The sequence below is a fragment of the Centropristis striata genome, chromosome 15 (assembly GCF_030273125.1).
Source record: "Centropristis striata isolate RG_2023a ecotype Rhode Island chromosome 15, C.striata_1.0, whole genome shotgun sequence".
Lineage (NCBI taxonomy): Eukaryota > Metazoa > Chordata > Actinopteri > Perciformes > Serranidae > Centropristis > Centropristis striata.
In genome coordinates, this window is record NC_081531.1 from 36,937,700 (window position 1) to 36,958,278 (window position 20,579).

Below are 20,579 nucleotides of genomic sequence, written 5' to 3' on the forward strand. Positions count from 1 at the left end.
TAGACACAAAATGACAAAAAAGACACAAATTGACTAAAAAAAGACACAAAAAGACACAAAATGACTAAAAAAAGACAAAATGACCAAAAATAGACACAAAAAGACGCTTAACTCAAAATCCGTGGAATAGCCACGGAATCGCTCAAATTTCTGTGAAACTGACACGGATTTGGCTACAATGCAAGTTAATGCCAGTCATATCCCGTGGCTATTCCAACATACAAAGTGATTATGTACATTCACTGAGTGAATATATAGAAAATAAAACATATATTTCTCACTAGAAATGTGATCAAAATCCATTTTTATGCAGAAACTAAGTCAAATATTGATTTTTTTCACAAAAAATGAGAGAACTGTCCGCCATGTTTTTTGTTCTGACCGCCGGGACCTTGAAAGTCACGTGACTTGGAACAAACCAATAGGAACAAATATCCATGGAATAGCCACGGGATATGACTGTCATTAACTTGCATTGTAGCCAAATCCGTGTCAGTTTCACGGAAATTTGAGTGATTCCGTGGCTATTCCACGCATTTTGAGTTAAGCGAAATCCGTGGTTATTTCACGGATTCCTGTGAGACCAGGTTCGTGTGAGAGAGAGAGGGAGTATCTGAGATGTGAGATGTGATCAGATGAAGGATCCAGAGAGCATATTACGGCAGAGTAACATGGGAAAGGAAGAACAATAGAGAGTGTGTGGGTGTGTGAGACAGCGCTGAGGAATTTCTGGAGGAGAAACCTATTGTTACTGTGGCTGAGTGGGATTTTAACGCCACTCAGAAAAGTTCCTTCCATCAAATTTATATTACAAGTCTTACATGTAATATTTCTGCATTGAAATGTTTAAAAACATGTATATATGTGCTGTTGAGTCCTGACATTGTTACAAATGTTTCTAACAATGTTCAAATCTAGAGAAGTCAAGCTGAATATACACTACCGGTCAAAAGTTTTAGAACAGCCCAATTTTTCCAGTTTTTTATTGAAATTCAAGCAGTTCAAGTCAAATGAACAGCTTGAAAGGGTCCAAAGGTAAGTGGTGAACTGCCAGAGGTAAATAAAAAAAGGTAAGCTTAACCAAAACTGGAAAATAATGTACATTTCAGAATTATACAAGTAGGCCTTTTTCAGGGAACAAGAAATGGGTTAACAACTTAACTCTATGGAGTCTTGGGCTATTTTGTCCATTTTTGAATTCTTTTCATGTCTTTGTAAGTCATTTTGTGTCTTTTTTTGTCATTTTGTGTCTTTTGGTGTTTTTTTGTCATTTTGTGTCTTTTTTTGGTCATTTTGTGTCTTTTTTTAGTCCTTTAGTCCAACATAAAATGTGATTTCTGAGACATTAAACTGCATCATTTTCAATTAAATTCTGGAAAAGTTGGTGTGTTCTAAAACTTTTGACCAGTAGTGTATATAAGAACATTTAAAAACTAGTCAAGTTGAGCAAAGTGCTGCATAGATCAGAGCAGGCAGGAACTAAACCAAAGGCACAAGTTTAAAATCATTCACACTTAAACTCTGCCATTAAAAATGTGTTTTGAGCCTCGACTTAAAAAATTCAATGGATTGATTGGACGCGGTCCGCCCTGAGCTTAGGTTCAGATGGAGGAACAGAGTCAGCTGACCTGAGTGACCTGGAGGCAGAATAAGGGGTTAAAAGACCTGCGATAAAGGAGGGGGGGCAGCCTCTTTAGGGCTTTATAGACCAAGAGGAGAAGCTTAAAATCAGTTCTGGAGCAGAAACCGGTGAAGAATTGGTGTCAGAAACATTGTGGACACGGCCAGGATCAAACAGAGCAGGTCTTTACCAGGAGACGGGTCAGAAACTAAAGGAAACAAGGTTATTTGTTACTTAACTTCAGTTTTTAAAGAAACCAACGTAACTACACAACTTACACCATTAACGTTGTTCTTGTAACTACTTCACTTTTGGCATTTATGTGTATTTAATTTACTTTTTAAACTGTCTTTTATAACACCTCACAAGGAACTTTTACCTGAGAGAAGTAGTTCTGCAGCATAAACAAACTGAAACTTAAAATAAATTGTAACAAAACAGTCCACGTCCTTTGGTCATAACTAAGTGTTATGGTTGCCTGCCAGAAGTTGCAATGAATTGAGTTTTTATGCAGTTTTAAACCATTTTTTAAGGATATTTTAGATCTTGGTCGCGTTTTAATCAGCAGATCAGCTCCAGACCCCCTGCTGACAGATTTTTTTAACATGAAAATTATATATTTTGTGTTTTTACTGGTTTTAATCTTAGACTCAGAGTATGACAAAGGTCCTAGCTGCAGAAAATGACATATTGCACATTAAACAGAACTGATTCAGCAGATATAAACCACCACATCCCCTGCTTTAGCCTCTAGATAGCAACACATCCAACAGCAATGTGCTGTATAGTTAATAGTAAATATGAATGTGTGACTGAATGGAGCTGGAGGATAAATGTAAAGAATGCAGATCAGACTTTGACCCAGTTAGTCAGAACAGTTTGTCAGGACTGGAGGATATAGGGGGACACCATTTAATTCACTTTAGGGAGGTAATAGTGGGCCGGGTGCACGTGAAAAGTAGGTCATAGCAAAGTCAACTTCAGGTCAGACACACACACACACACACACACATTCTTGTACTTCTATCTTTGTGAGGACCCTCATTGGAACAGTGAATTCCCTTGCAAGGTTATAATAGTTTTGGATTTTTCATTAGTTTTAGTTTTAATTTTGTTGTGGATTTTTGTTTTCAAATTCAGTTCGTTTTAGTTCGTTTTTAGAGTGAGTTTTCTAGTTTTAGTTTAGTTTTTATTAGTTTTAGTGTTAATTTTAGTTATTTGTAATGGGGTATTTGTTGGGTCACACACACACACACACACACACACACACACACACACACACACACACACACACACACACACACACACACACACACACTGATCTCACAGCAGAGCTCCAGTCTGAGTGAACATGCTGATGTTGTGAAATATAAAATCTGTGGCTTGATTTGATTAGACTGCCCTCTTGAGGAAATCTGAATTAACTTTTATGATTTAATACCTCTTTAAGTCAGTGTAGCTTCATTGACAGACACATTCTCCGATGCAGGGCGCAGCAGGCAGACACAGTCACATGATACTGAGCTAAATAGATGTGTGTAAATGGACTGGGCTGTAGTAAGCAGCCAGTAATATAATATCCATCTCTCTATCTCAATTACAGCCGGCAAGACTGAACAGAAACCAACCTGGAGAGGAGACTGAAAATCAGCTTCAGTTATGTGATAATAAAGAGGAATCAAATATGTAGAGACAATCTGTTGGACAATATAAGGAAAATTAAATACTATAGTGGTACTGTGTGCTGCTTAGTTAAGATGAGGAACACCCCAAAATGAGAAAAACATATTTTTCCTCTTACCGGTCGTGATTTTTATTGATTCTCACAACTAGTAGCCAGCTAATATTCACCTGATATCAATTAATATCCCCACTCAACACACATACATTAAAAACCTGTCTCTAAGTTAAGTTTAATTTCAATGTTGATCATCGTTTTGTGTCATTTCATGCTACAATAAATGGCTGTGGCTTGACTTGACTTGCCCAAAGAGACCATAGCTATCTTCTATATAATATATAGAGGGAATTGTGGGTGTCAACCTTAACATTAATATATGTTCTAATTTATATTATCCTGTTGATCAACATATTCAATTTAATAACAGTTATGGATTACAGTTTTTAAAAAATGTAACATTAACCATCACTAATGATCCAATTTGACTAAAACATTAATTTCACTGCCTGGATATTCTTTGTCTGAGCCTCATTAATAAGCAACATCGCTTCTTTCATGGGGGACTTCTATTCAGGATGGGAATAATTAATCGATGATCAAATTAATGGTCCTTAAGAATTTGGTCGATCTGATGTTGCCATTGAATAAAGAGACAAAGAACGTAGTATTTTTTACACTATACACTATGGCTTGTCTGTATTTAAGAGCCCTAGGCCTTTTGAAGCGTGATTAGTTACCTGTTTCTGTTATATAGACTACTGTTTACATACTTTACATACAGAAATAAATATGTTTTATTTTTCCCATATATTTCCCATGTATGTTTTTATACATAAAAGAGTTCAATTGAATTTAATTAATAACGATTAATCAATTAATTGATCGTTAACATAATAGATGTTGGACTTGGCAGGTTTCTTTTCTTTCTATTATTACTTTAAGGCTGCAGAGCGCCTCCTACTGTCCTGGAATCATTGTATTCTAGCGTTTCTTCAAAATAAAAGTCCTCTGCTACCTCCATGTTTTTATTCGGTTGAGACACACGCACATGTTCTAAATATTGAGGGGATCTGACCCCAAGTTCACTTTGTTATTATGCCTTTCACAATTAAACTTCCTTTAACTGCCCTGAGGTGAAAGTTTGCACTAAGGATGATACAGATTTATCACAAAGATGTGCAGAATTGATTTAAAAAATTGCAATATCAAGAGACAAAAGAAATGAAGAAAAAGCTGCTGGTCTTGTTGGAAAAATGATCTAAAGGATGCAATTAATAAGCTCCACAGTCTTCAAAGCCTGCTCCCATTAAATATTTAACCTATAGACTCGCCGGGGGACACATTTCCTGAGCATCTCAGGCTGCACATGGACTCAAAAGAGACTATAAAACTATGTGAATGTGATTAGGTGCAAAGCAAACTAATGTGTGTACTTTACTAAATTTTATACTAAAGACTTGCAGCAGCATCATGTTGCATATTCAGGAGGTTTGTAGTTTGTTTACGCAGGTAAACACGACTTCCTCGAGGGAAACATGAGAAAATGTTGCTTTTTGACATTAATGAGAAACTCACATTGATCAACAGGAAGCACTGAACATAATTCAACTGAGAGCTGAGTATTTTCAGGTGAAGTAGATGAGGTTATTCAAGGTAAAGATTTAGATTGGTATAACACACACACACACACACACACACACACACACACTGAAAGCGACTAAGACCCACAAATCCTGCACGCAAAGGGAGACCCGACCCCCCTCCACCACCACCACTAACCTAAAAACCTGTGGGATTACATCTAAATCCAGGTGCTATTATGTTCTCTCAGTTTACACACACACACACACACACACACACACACACACCCAAACATGCAAACAACTGAATGGAACCAAACTAAAGTCACTATAACAGTTTATGTCCTCAGTTGATTAATGCATCCAATAAATGATGCTTACAGCTGAAAATGTGCCTTTTAAGGTAAATATTATTGCTTAACCAAAAAGAAGCTTAAAATTGTGATTTCATTTTATCTATTCTACATGTGTCATTTAAAATGTTGCCAAAAATAAACCGTTTGCACTAACCGGATCCTGTTAAAAGCATTAAATTCTGCTCCTCGGTGACACGGTGATGCCATGGTTGATTCTACTGAGACAAATCTGTTCACACAGAGCTGAGAGGAGAGGACAGGAGAGGCTGTTTACACAGAGCTGAGAGGAGAGGACAGGATAGGGTTGGAAACATGCAAATAGTTCAATATGTAGAATATGTGGAGACACATTTTTCCCAATAGTCATGACACAAAGTGCTGCTGCAGGACTTACAGATTGCAGTGAAAAACAAAGCCACAGTGAAAAAAAAGAGCAAAAAAACCCTGAAAGTTTTGTGCAGCAAACCTATTGAATTCCTCCCCACAATGCATGGTTCCTCACAAATAAAGCTCCAAATGTAAAACATCTGAGCAGCTCCCAACATGGACTACCTTATAGAATGACTTATTCATATCCATAGAGTGGAAAATGTACCGCTGAATACCAGCCATAACGCTGAGGCCAGATGTGCACATTATAAGGATCCCCCGTCTCCAAACCTGATCCAGACAGATGTGAACTCTGTGCCCGGGGAGCTGATGGGTTCAGCAGTGGAGGGTGGAGGAGGGTGGAGGTGGGGCTGAGGGTTTAAGGGGTTCTGGCTGGAGAGAACTGGATGAAGGGCTGATAAAGTTGGGGGAAAAGAGGATTACTGGGGGCAGCAGGTGCTCTCTGAGGATCCATTTGGACTTATTTCTGCTCACTAAGAGCAATATCCATCTTAGTTATCAATCACGCCACAGTGAAATGATTTTAACAAAGCCTAAGTAGAGGCTTTGGCTGGTAAAACATGCAATATATCACTGCAGTGCACTTGAATACCCCGACAGGCTCAGTGGCTCTGACCGATATCAGGCCTGTGGTGGTTTGTGGTGAAGTGAATGTGGGAATTTTCTTCTTTTAATTTGCTTAAGAGGCAGACATCTCAGTAATTACATTAACCCAAGGAGACAGATAGACAGATCTCTCTCTCTCTCTCTCTCTCTCTCTCTCTGTGTCCTCTCTCTTTCCTCCTTCTCCTCCCTCTCTGATACACAGTTAAAAGAGAAAGAGAGAGAGAGAGAGAGAGAGAGAGAGAGAGAGAGAGAGAGAGAGAGAGAGACCTCTAACTGCGCATCCAGGCCACTGTAAATATAGAGACTAAACCCGACTGACCCTCCAAACTTGCTGCATTGGCGCGTACATGGAACATTTGACTCCATGCCCAATGAAATGTGTAATCCAAGACATGCAAACATCTGCAAAAAAGCCAATAAGCAAAATAAACTCCAGAGTAGAAGAAGGAGTGAAGAGCAGATCACCAGGCTGCTCTCCTCTCACAGCACATGCCTGCGCTGCTTTCAGCACTAAATTTGACAATGACCTTCCCAAAATATCAGGGAGCGCGCTGCGCGTGACGCTACATGCATAACACAGAGGGGACGTGTACGTGCATGCACACACACATACATACACACACATACATACACACACAATCACAGAGAGAGAGAGAGAGAGAGAGAGAGAGAGAGAGAGAGAGAGAGAGAGAGAGAGAAACTTGCTATGAGCTATTCTGCAAAGTTGTTCTATGATAAATAGAAATGTGAGGAAATTATGGAGCCCAAGCAGAAAAAAATGCATCCATGTAGTCAGAGAAATAATCCAGAGCATGATATAATGAATTTTTAAACACTATCAGGGTGATTCAAGGTAACAGCTCATGCTGCTATCTGACAGACTAGTGCCAGTCAGAATGAGAACACAAACTGTATTCCGCATATTAAAACATAAAGCATAAATCATAAATCCGCTGTGTGCTCTTGGCTCTCTGACCTGCCAGCCGCCTCTCGCGGACATTCCTCCACAGCAGATCCCAAGCCTTGGACGTGGAGTCCCGCAGCTGCTCGCTGATGGACCGCCGCAGCTGGAGCTTGGCAGACCTCCGCTCGGCTGTCATTGCGGTGCAGCAGGACGCATATTCCCCTCACTGAAACCCTCAGCACCGCTATTCCTCAATGCTTCAATGCTTCCTCTGCTCTTTTAGTCCAGGTTATCCACAGCGCGCCCCGGCCGGCCGGCTGGCTGGTTGGTTGGTTGGCTGTCTGGCCGGCTGGCTGGCTGACTGGTTGGCTGGTCGGTTGGCTGGTCGGTTGGCCGGCTGGGACAGCGCGCCCCGGCTGCCTGCTGCTGAGTCCGGCTGCCGCAATGGTCGTCACCGCTTCACCTGGTGGAGCTCCTCTCGCGCTGCGTCACCTTCCTGCAGCAGTGGAGGCGGATGAAGTCGCAGGATTTGGACCATAGACTGTATAACCGGACCGGCTGGAGATCCTGAACGCATCCAGACTAGTTTGAATCCTGGTCAGCCCGCTGCTGGATCAGCATGTCCGGACGGAGAGAGCTGAACTTCTGCATGTGAGTGAGGAGCTCTGACAGGACGAGCCAGATGTGAGAGGCGGTTCCCCCTCCTCTCTCTCTCTCTCTCTCTCTCTCTCTCACACACACACACACACACACACACACTCTCTCTCACACACACACACACACACACACACACCAAACCTACATGCTCCCCACGACCCAAAACCACCCACTCACCCAAACAAGGATCTCTTTCAACCCCCTTGATACACACTAATAACACACACACACACACACACACACACACACACACACACACACTAATAACACACACACACACACACACACACACACACACACACACACACTGCTGCCAGGAAAAGCTTTCTTTAGCATCTCTGCTCATTCAGTCACAGATCTGACCTCACAAGGCAGCTGTACAAACTGTACAACACACACACTGATGGAAGAAGTATTCAGATACTTTACTTTAGTAAAAGTACTAGTACCACACTGTAAAATTACTCCACTACAAGTATCAGTCCTGGATTCAAAACTTACTGAGGGAAAAGTACAAAAGTATCAGCTTTAAAATATAGTCCTACTTAAAGTATTAAGCAGCATTTTAATTTCGTCAAGGGCTCATTTTAAATACTTATTATACTGTTTGGTGTTTTAATTAATAATAATGTTGTTAATGTAGTTGAGTAGTATAAAACTAAATTAAATGGAAAGAATCAAATAAAGTAAAAGAACAACAACATTGTGCATATTTTCCTTATTATGTTGCTTCCTTTCTAACTGATCCGAGAGGAATCTTAAAGAAATCTGAACAAATACACAGCAGAAGCAGAGCTGTGTCCAGACTTTTGATTGGTGGCTCAAGGGGAAGTTATGCATGTTGGAATAATGTTTACGCACTATTTCTAGCTGCACGTCTCATATCTATTTTAATTACAAACAGTATTTAACAGTTTCTTACATTCCTGTGTTTAAAGCTCTAAGGTAAGATAATTATACATTCCAAATATAATATAAATATTCCATACTTTATTCCTTAAGTCCTCAAAAAGAAATTACGGCTGCAAAATTGGCTGCATACGAAAGGAAAAAAATGCACATTTAAAATGTCACAGAATAAAGTACCAACAAAATTCAGTTTGGTGGCCAATCAGATTTGAGGGGTGACACTCCCTGGATACTCCCTGGATACACTGAGCAGAAACGCAAGCGAATATCTTGAAAATATCCAAATTTGTCTTATTAAAAACAAGAAAAGATATGGAATCCTAGGTTGTGTTTAACAACAGCAAAACTAAATTAAACCATCCATTTATTAAATCCTACACAACTCCTGGATCATAATCTTAGTATAATGTATCCAGCTGTATGCATAGTACTTACCAAAAACGTTTCTATTTAAAACATTTCTGCATAAACAGACTCACACACAAATAAGTAGCATGCCTGCACAAGCATGAGATGGTTTATGATGCCTTTTTAAAAAATTCTCAGTTCACCGTAAATTCATGCAAGAACATCAAGGTTTTCTTCAGAAGTGCGAGGGAACAGAGGGCTGCATAACTGATTTACAAATGGTCATTTTGGCGGCGGAAGTATTCCTTTAAGAAGCTGGTTTCAGCTTTTCTTGCAGCCGATTGGCAGACTGTTTCTGTGATGTTCAGGTCGTTATCTTCTGGAATAAGAAAAACCCAACGAATGGACAAAGGAATCCAACACTTTGGTGTTTTTTTCCTTTAGCATGTACAAGTAGGTGATTGCATCACAATATGAGTAACTGAATATGTGATTAAGAGAAATAAAGAGGAGGTTACTCAACAGCATGCATGCTCTCTCTCAGTCAGCCTGACAACCTGAAGAGAAAGTGCACAAACATCTCTCGTCTCTCTCGTTGTGAGTCACTTTTACGCCTCTGACAGGTCAACAGTTTGACTATGAGCTCTGAGTTACTCCGTGTTATCCCAGGAATGTGAGAATGATCAGACTCCTCAGCTGCCGCCCGCCTGACACCATCGGATGTCCTGTTTGTGGTGTTGAGTTCCAGGTCAGCTCAGATCCACCAGCAGGGACCTGAGTCGACATTTGGCCTGTCGAAACACGCTCGACATCCAGACTCGTCAGCAGAATCCTGCTCATCTGGACACAGAATACCACTTCACTGCTATGCTTCACTGTCATAAACTGGGCTATGACTAATCGCTGGGGGATGAACAATCTAGTTGAAAGTGAAAATGGGATTTGTGCAGCTGGATTGCTTTGACATCATGCTGAAGGGGAGACTTCCCCTGCCTGCTGTCTGCTGAGGAGCAATCCACTGATTTATATTCCTGAGTGACACCACAGAGATTCATAGCTGCCACTGGTGGTCAGCAGGGAGGAGAAGGGAAGAGAATGAACAAAAGGAAGGAGAGAAGTGAGGAGCTGAGGGGCACCGATGGGTGTTTGATCTCATCCCTTCAGGCTGGGCAGAAAGAGGCCCACCCTCCCTTCTAGTTGGTGTTATTATCCCTCATTAAATGGCCTGCTCCATCTTTAATCTGCCCATTGAATGGCCAGTTGCCATTTCGTTACATTTCAATTTTAGTTTTAACAGGTTTAAGCACTGTTAAAGCCAGCGGTTTCATTCGATTTATGCTACAAAACTTTTTCTCTAAGGTTAGGGCAAAAAATGTTTCGGCGTAGTGAAAGATAGGTTAAAAAGTAAAATAAATAATTCTAAAAGTTGTACAAGGACAACGTTAATACTGGAAGTGATATAATAATGTTGGTTGCATAAAAACACGACCCACTAAAGTTAAGGGACACAGATGCTGGTTTCCTAGGTTTGTTTCCTTAGAGCAACTTTTCAGGCTTTATACTTCATTAATATCCGTCTATATTGTTCCTAATTATTATATTTCTTCATGTTTGAATTGTTAATACTTTTATATTTCTTGTTAATATTGCTTGTTAACTATCTATTGTTTATTTTTGTTTTTGCTGAAAGTTCCCCGTTGTAGGACTAATCAAGGAATATCTTATCTTACCACATTTCCTTACTTCCTGATTTGCTTTCACACTCCACGATGTCACTTCTGCCTTCGCTTTGTACATCATTTACAACCACTAGAGGGCGCCAGCAAACAGGACATGTTTATATAGCAGTCCATTCAATGAGCTGGGATCTACTCGCTCTACCTCCCTATAAACACTCGATAAACAGCCTGTCAATACTGGATCCAGGATCAGATCTGCTGAGGATGATGAGACCACCGACACACAGAACAGAGAGGAAGCAACACATCATACTTAATGATTCACGGAAATAAAACTTCTGATCAAAGTTTCATTTTCCTGATTAGCTTAATGAGATTCACGAGCATTATATTAGCAGATGAAGCATCAGACTGATATCAGAGTCACACGCTATGTTTCTGTCACATGTTATTATGTGGAAATTAAAAGAAGCAGACTGGGAGCAATGGAACAGGATCACACTGCAAAACAAGTTGGTGAAGAGAGGAAGAGATTTCCACTTATTATAAAAAGAAAACAATGTAAAGGCAGTAAACAGGGCTGTTTACAAACCTTGATCTATATAATAGTTATAAATACCCCTCACAGTTTCCTGCAGCCAAGACAACATGTTCTTGTTTTGTATCCTGTCTATTGATTGGAGGTTAATAACTGATGCAAGCATGTTGAATCAGCTCTCTTTTGGTCTGGATTAGACCACGACACATGTGGGCGTATGTGGGATTGATTTGTTTGCAGCGCTGCCTCTCTGAAGGCTCTGAAGAAGATATAGGTAGTGATGCTGTGCTGCAGACTTACATTCTGAGTGGGAGAGCACTAATCAGGGCCAAGAGCAGGACGGAGAAGATGATGCTGAGTGGGAGTTTTCACAGCAACACTTGGCAATCAAACTTCTTTAAGAAGAAGAAGAAGATTACTTTATTAATCCCTCAATGGGGAAATTCAACCTCTGCTTTTAACCCATCCTTTTTACACACAAGTGAACACACCATGCAAGTGCAGTGGGCAGTACCTGTCAGTAACGGGATTCGAACCAGCGAATCTCCAGTTGCAAGCCCAATTCCTAACCTCTAGGTCACCGACTGCCCATTACGAAGCAGTGAAACACAGGAGAAGATAAAAAAGAAATCCCTACATGTTTTGAATGAGGCATCACATCACAATGCTTCGTGTTTTGAGGGAAAGGTCTATCATGAAGTCTTGGATGTTGGGGATGTTTTCAAAAGGGGGTTGGATTAGAGCAGAAAACAAGAGATTGATGTTGATATTTATATCTATATATATTTATATACTGCTTTAAGAGGGGGAAAATGGCCGATCTAGTCATTTTTTTGAGCTGGAATGACAATCAACCTTTGTTTTTGCACCGATTTTTCACCACTCTGTACCCAGAGAGATACTTTCACAAACATTAAACTTTATCATACAAACAATGTATTACATTGTCAGCCAATTCTACAAAATAAAAGTGAGAAAATAAAAAAAAATAAAAACATCATTATTGTTCAGTTTCAGTCAATTGCTGATGATTGAAAAAAAAAAGGAATTGAAAAATTAAGAGCAAACATAATTTAAGCAACATTTTCTGCATTGTATATTGTTTAAAAATGTTTTCATAACCGCACATATCAGACAGCATATACATTGATACCAATACGCCTTTGATAGGGCCCATATCAGCTGATCATAAAAGCCAACCAGTATATCTGTCGGCTCTAGTTTGGACCAGATGAAGGAGATCTTACAGTCGGTGGACGATGGTAGAAAACAGAAAGTGAGTGTGAGTAGGATGTGACGGTCTGGCTGTAATGTGTGTGTGCGTCTCATTTATTTATTCAGAATGTATCAGCGTTGAGTTACACCATGCATCAATGCATATATATGAAAAGGTTGTGTGGACATCTCTTATAGTAAGGCATTGGATTTTATTTATTTATAAAGCTCTTAGTGGAAACTTGCCATCATATATCACTTTATGTTTTATTAAACTGGTCTCATAATCATTATTCTCCTTCTCAAGTGATCGACTAATGCTTGATGCTCCGCGTGTAAACAACATCTGGAGGAACGTCTTTTAGTTTTCTGCTGCAAACAACAAAACAGAACACATCGTAGCTACAGGTCAGTTTAAAACCAGAACAACAAACTATTCTGTTCTTGAATGTAACAGAGTTTTTTTTTTATTGTTTTTTGTTTGTTTCTAATTGCATTGTGTTTTTATGATTTGTTGCTCTTCCCCTCAGTGATTTCTAGAGATTAAATGAAGTTAAATAATAAAATTAAATTAAATAATAGGACTATGCTGTGCAGCGTGTAAACAGCAATATGAATTGAATGCTATAAGAAACTTGTGCACCTTAATCGAAATATTGTCTTATTTAACCAGCAGTGGCCTTTAACACAATCATCACATTTTCTGAAAAAACACAGGTTTCAGTTGGCTAATTAGAACAGAGAAGTGTTGAATAATCCCACTGCTTTTTCATTTGCTTTTAAAGTAAAAGATGAAGGATGACGTGTCTTGTAGAGTCGTAGTAACTCAGTTGCAGAGCTGAAAATGGCTGAAGAAAGTGTAGAAACAGAGTGGATTGTGGGCTGAGAGACAGGATGAGGAGAAACAAAAGAGACCACAGGTCAGAAATTAAACACTTCTGTGTGGGAAAACCACAAAACTTCCAGTGACTTTGATCCAGGGAGAGTTTGTGTTCCTCTGCTGTGATGTTGGAGGATATGATCTGTGGATGGTGAGCTGGCCCTGAGGTCAACCTCTGTCTCACACATTCCAGGGCTCTGACAGCCAATCACAGCAGCCCAGTGGACATGTTCTCTGGACAGGACTGAGATGTGACTTTCAGAAGGAAAACAGCAGAGAGGCTGTCTCCAGGGAGATCTAGCAGCAGCCGTAACAGAAACAGACAGAGCTGGTTTGGAGAAGGATGCAAAAAAGAGGAGGAGGAGAAGGTGGAGCAGAGGGAGGAGGAGTTTCCTCCTCTTCTTCCTTTAAGGTCATTTCAGGTTAGAAAATTGTGTCAGAAAAGCAGCGAAAATCTGCACAAACTGCACGTGATGGTCACAAAGATGCTCAAAGTCTCTCTTGCATGATCTGTCTCCAATCACATGAAGTCCTCATAACGTGAAGATGAAGCAGCATGTTTCCCTCTAAAGTACACTGTCAAAAATAATCTGTTAAATTTACGGTAAAATTCAGGCAGCTGTGGTTGCCAGAATTTCACCGTAAAAATGACAGTGAGTGGGTTTTCTACTGTAAATTTAAATGTAAATATCAGCAAAAACTGTAATTTAGACTGAGTAGTCCGTTTATTTAAAGGTAATTGTGTCCTTGAGACAATATGGTATTTCTCCATTCATTTTACATGATTTTTAAAAATATTTTTACAGTAAAACTGTGTGTTTTACAAAAGTTTTGTTCTATTCTGTGACAGTAATTAAAAGCGTCTATTATGGTGATATGCAATTTTTTATTCTAGGCCGTATTTCTCATGCAATTTGACAGCATTTTACTGTAATTTCTACAAACACTTTTTACAGTGTACTGCCTTTACTTTTGATGATGATAGGAGATAAGGTCAAATATATGAAGTATGAAAACTAGAAGTAGATGTTTTCCTTATTTTACCTCTTTTATGTTATATTTGGGAGCAACATTTACAATTCTTCACTGAGCATGATTGTGTTTTTGAAAGTAAAAAAATATAATTTTTTTGGTTCAAAATGTTGATCCAGTTAGTCAAAGTGAATAAATAATGATCAGGCCATATAGGTGAAAGAAATGATACCAACAGGACATGGTAAACATTATTTAATATAAACAGGCAGAATGAAGAGTCAAAAAACTGCAAAAATAGGCCAAAACTCCAAACACTCCACTATTTCTTCATCACAACTAAAAATGAAGATTGAATGCATTCATTAGTGTAATTTTAGCTCAATTCTGAGTATATTTGTCTTTTCTGAACATGCAACTTCCAGTTTTCAGGGTTTTCTGCTTCCACTGAGTCTCCTGCTCTGTGATAGTATTACTGTAAAAAGAGTTCTGGGTTAAAGAGTTCAGGCTGATGAATGATTGAACGGATCACGTGACAGAAGCATCTTGTCCAACCCACTCCTCACTCCCAGATCCTTAAAATCTACATGTCGGCTCAGCTACCTTCCTCCTCCTCCTCATCTTCTTCTCCTCCTCCTCCCTGCCACTGTCTCCCTGGTCTCCGTCTTCTATTTTCAGCAGCACTCAGTCATTCAGGCCGAGCTGCTGAGCTGCTTCACTCCTCACTCACACATGCAGGCAGAACCCACCAAGACTCATACTGTAATACTAGAACTGCTTCCTTCTAATCTTTGGCTGCACTGCAATCAAAAGTAAACAGGAACAGAAATCCATCTTCATGCAGCAGAATCATTCGTCCTCCTGCAGAATAAATGTCTGCAGCTTGTTACCTTCAGTCTGTTTAAAGAGGAAAACCTCCAGATTAAATGAAACCATTGAACAGATGGCACACTGTGACCTTGACCTACATTCCAAGCTCATACTATCTCTTTTCAGGGATCACACACACACACACACACACACACACACACACACACACACACACACACAGAGTAATCACATAGTAATTCCATATGTTGCTCACTTCCTCAAAAAGCATTTTGAAGCTGCAGGATTCATATCACAACATCTGTTTATGTGATATCTCATGTTTTCCACCTTCAGCAACAAAACACAAAGCACAAACTGAAAACTTATATACTATATATTAAGCAAAAAAACAAAACGCAGCTTTGCAGAAAAATAAAGTTGCTTCTGGATATTAAGAAGGTAAATAATAAGAGCAAACTAAACAATCTTATTTGCACAAAGAAAGTATGTTCTTTCACAGATCTGTGCTTTAAGGGAATACTTCACATTTAAAATGACCAACAGCAGTATATCAGTTACTTAAAGCATGTTACCGTAAATTCTTGAAGAAAACTTGGTGAATGAAAAAATGTTAGTGTATTTAAGTACATGTGGGTAAATTACATCAAAACATCCGTTTACCAACTCCCACACAACAGCAGTATCATTTCTAAAGTCTCATTTATCCATTTGTATGCTTAAATACTTGCCAAACACATGCATTATTGCCAAAACCTGCCACTGCTGTCTCAGAGTTGTGCAGGTGCACTGCAAGTCTGTTTCAGACAAGACAAGCAGTGAAGTGACAAGAAGAAGAAAAAGTTTTAGTGTAGTTAAAAGTTTGAACAAAAAGGGTTAAGGAAGTACTGAGTAAACTGAATAAACGAGACTTGGATTATGCTGCATGAGTCGTGTGAGATTTTGTTAATGAATGTTTTGAAACTATGTCAGCTCATCAAGGATTTATTATTATTATTATTATTTAGTCCATTTGAGATTCTCCATTAGTAACTGATACACAAACAGTCATTTCAAGGGTGAAGTATTTTTTTTTTAAATGGAATAAATCGTTTAGTATTCAGAGGAGATATTGTCAACTTGACCCTTGACCTTAATACATGAGAATGCCACTGTGATTGACAGGTGTTTGAGGCAGAGAAGACTCAGCAACAGAGGAAAGAAAGAGAGGAAAAGAGCACTGGAGGGCAGAAAAAAGTTGTTTTTGTTTAAAGCTTGAAGACGTTTTTTTCCAGAGGAAGAAATTGTGAGTGGAAACAATTTAGATTTTCCTTCCTGACATTGTATCTAAAATACAGAACAGTGGAATGAAAAATTAATGTTTTTTTAATTATTATTCTAGGATCTGTATGTTTATCATGTATCATCATAAAAGGGTGTGAACTGAAACAAGGAGCCAACATTATACCATCTACTCACATGGGCCTGAATCAACAGGATCACTGTGTCTCTGTCAATATTTCTGCACCAGCCGTCAGACAAACGGGCCAGGAAGGAGAAGGAGAAGGAGAAAGTGGGTCAGGAGCTCATTCAGAGTGTCGATCCCCTCAAACTCTCTCCAGTAACAACAACAACAACTTCCCTTGACCGGCCTGCCAAGATAAGCCTGTTGACATGGTCCACCTCCTCTTCTGGAGGCTGATCACCTACAGGAGGAGATGCTATCACTGTGGTCCGCCTGAGGCCGGGACACAAAGCAAAGGTCTCAGTTGCAGGACGGAGGGGGAGATGATCCAGATGGGAAACAGGGGGAGACCAGGCTGAGGGATAAAGTATGGACCTGCACGGGGAGGGGTAGACGGTGCATTCAGGGACAGACGTGGGGGTTTGAAAGCCGAGTGCGGAGGGCTACGGGGTGCAGACTGAGGTATGGACCTGGGGCAGGACCTGGGGCAGGACCGCCAGGGGAACAATAGCTAATGGACACAGAGGAAACTCCACAGGTCATGAGAGCAGATCAGGCTGATAGCAGCCTTGGTGCTGAGTGGCTCATTTTAGAGCCACTTAGGAGCAATACACATGCAGCGAGGTTTTAAACGGTTAAAATAAGCATTTTAGCAGGAAAATCCTCAGGGCCCAGACTACTTCCTGGTTTCTATGTGCTAGTGTAAGGCTGCAGGACCACACACACACACACACAAGTGTGTACAGGCACTCATATGTGTGTCACCACATGCCAACACATATGCACAGGAGGAGTAGACTTTTACAATCTTTCAGCTCACTTTTTTTAGTTTTATGACCTGCAGCATACTGGTCTGGTTCAGTCTCATCACATCAGTGTTGTTTCCAGCCTCAGGAGGCAGCTGCAATCAGTGATAAACCTCTAAAAAACAACTGAATTCTGCCGTACAGTAGCAAACAGCAGACAGACAAAGTTAGCAGCTAGTTTGTGACCATAGTGGAGCATTTTAACAGCTAAGGAGCCATGCATACAGGAGTTGGAGGCATCTGTTTGAATGTTATCACACCATTGAATGTGTGTTCCTTCAGGTATCCAGCTTCTAGTAGTCCAGTAGGTTGTTATCAGCCCTTTCAGTGGCCGGTTGCTGGAAACTTATGTTCAGGTAAAAGGCTGCAGCTTTGTTACAAAACCTTACAAAGTCCTTATGCATGTGGAATCTTCACACATAAAATAAAGGGCTTGAGAAGCAACAAACAGAGACACAAATAATATCATGCAACACTTCAAACAGTTCCAGTGAAACAAATCAAGATGGAAAATAGACGTGGAAACAAAACAAAAATTCCTTGTGCGGGTCGATTTACGGTTTGAACGATCGGAAAAGACAGCAGAGGGCAGAAAGACAAAGACAGAAAGACAGAGGGGGATGAAAAGGGAAGAAACAGAGGGAGAGGCTGGGACACACACACACACACACACACACACACACACACTCTTGTACTTTTATCTTTGTGAGGGCCCTCATTATAACAGTAAATTCCCTTGCAAGGTTATAATAGTTTTGGATTTAACCAGTTTTTAGAGTGAGTTTGCTAGTTTTAGTTTAGTTTTTATTAGTTTTAGTGTTAGTTTTAGTTTTTTGTAATGGGGTATTTGTTGGGTGGGAGATTAAAAGAGGTCACAGTAAATTTAGCCTTTATTTCCTTTGCCTTATCCATCTTCATTATGTATGAAAAAAGTGGACAAAGACGAAAACAAAGGACATTTTCACTATAATTTTAGTTAGTTTTGTAACCACAAAATACAGTTTCAGTTAATTATCATCATCATGTAACCTTTAACCCTTAAAACAAAGTCTGAAATCTCAAAAAAAGCCTTTAAAGAAGTGAGGACCGGCCGAAATGTCCTCACTTTGCAAAAATGTCCTCAGTCTGTTGGTTAAAAACATGTTCTGGTCCTCACTATGTAGGGAGTACAAGAACACACACACACACACACACACACACACACACACACACACACACACACTTACTTAGTGAGCTTACTGAGTTAATAAGGGACCTCCTAGCATCACAAACCTTTAATTCATGCACTCTGGTGGGTCTGAAAGATCACAGCTGCTCACACACACACACACACACACACACACACACACACACACACACACACACACGTTAACGCCACAACACGCCACCGTCATTACGTTATTAAGGTTTATTGCCAGTTAATTGCTGAGCCGACTGCTTTTCTGTGTGAGGTATCTTCTGCGTAACACACAGTGGGAAACACTGAACCCTCTGACACTTTGACACCAGAGAGAAGAAGCTGTTAGGGAGAGTACAGCTGGGCGTCCCGGTAGCTCACACTGGTGGAGCACGTCCCAGTAAGGCTGAGTCCTTGCTGCGGCGGACCCGGGTTTGAGTCCAGCCTGAGGTCCCTTTACCGCATGTCGTCCCCTTTTCTATCTGTCACTATCTAATAAAGCAGTAATGCCAAAAAAAAGAGTGTACAGCTAAACCGAGGGAGAACCTTTGGGTCCACCTCTCCAAGCTGCTTTCCAATAATGTGGAAATACTGACGGATTACATGTTTTTTTATAATCTGACTGCAATGAAAGTGTACAGAATGTGTTTGGTTCATGCCGAGGTCATCCATAGCTGTCCATAGCCAACACTTCTAAAATATCTTTATTTTGACCAGAGCAGTAGTAGTGTATTCATCCAGCTTGTTGGAAAAGAGCAAAACTATGTTTGTATGTTGGACTTTAAACTCTGTGCAGGGTGAAGAGTTTACTTATCATTTATGTTTATTTTTCTTATTACAAAATGAATATATTTAGTGGAGATTAGAGCTGTTGTTATAGATCATTGTTTTGCAAGTCATGAGGAAGTTTCAAGTCCAGAGTCATGTGTCGAGTCGAGACGGTCCAGTGTTGGAGTCGGGAACTTTGTGTTCAAGTAGAGATGCATGATTTGGGATCTTTGCAGATATCCTATATGCCGATATTCCCCAACTCATTTTGAATGAACTGATTCATTGCTTACATATTCACATATTTTCTTGCACCTAACTGCAGAGAACATCAAGTCTTTCCTGTCGGGGAATGGAGATATTGTTATTCCTACTGTTATCATAATGCCTCACTATAAAACACAGCAATGCAACACAATGCCCTTAAAAATAGACAGACTTACTGGTTACATCTCAAATAAATAAATAGACGGTTTGAAAAACCTTTGTCATCTTATTGGTCTGCCATAAAGACGGATATGTTTCATTTCTGAGAAAATGTCAGTATCTTATTTATATCTTATATCTTATATCTCAAGTATTTTTTTCTGCTGATATCATTGTGCATCCCTTGTTTCAGGTCCTAAAGAGGTTTTTTTGTCTATCTGCTGGTCTGAATGCATCTTACTTTTACTAAGCATATTACTTACATTTTATTTGAACGCAAACGATTTGCTTTGCTCTATTTAATGACTTCTTCATCTTTGAGCTTGTGGAGGATATGAAGTGATTCCATTCAGGTTAAGAACCCAGTTTAAATGCTAAATAATCAGATTTAGTGCAGGTGTAGTAGAAGCAGGTAACAGTCAGCAGCGTGGAGATTAACAGATCACTGAAATACAAACAAACTGGAGCTCCAGTAAAGCGCTCATGCATTTATACATAAATACTTCTCTGTTATTGCATATTAATTCTTTGGAGAAAAATGTATTGAAAATAAATCCTTTCATCTTTGCAGGGATTAAAACCTGTTCCTCAGTGGCCTGAGGGCAGATTTGATTTAAAGCACATACCATGATGGCATGCATGCACACACACACACACACACACACACACACACACACACACACCCAGAGACAAGTCACACGTTGGAAACATCAAAAGATGATTAGAAAAGCTGCAGTGAGATAAAGAGAGCAGAGAACACAGGTATGACGTTAAAACTCCCTGCAAGGAATTCC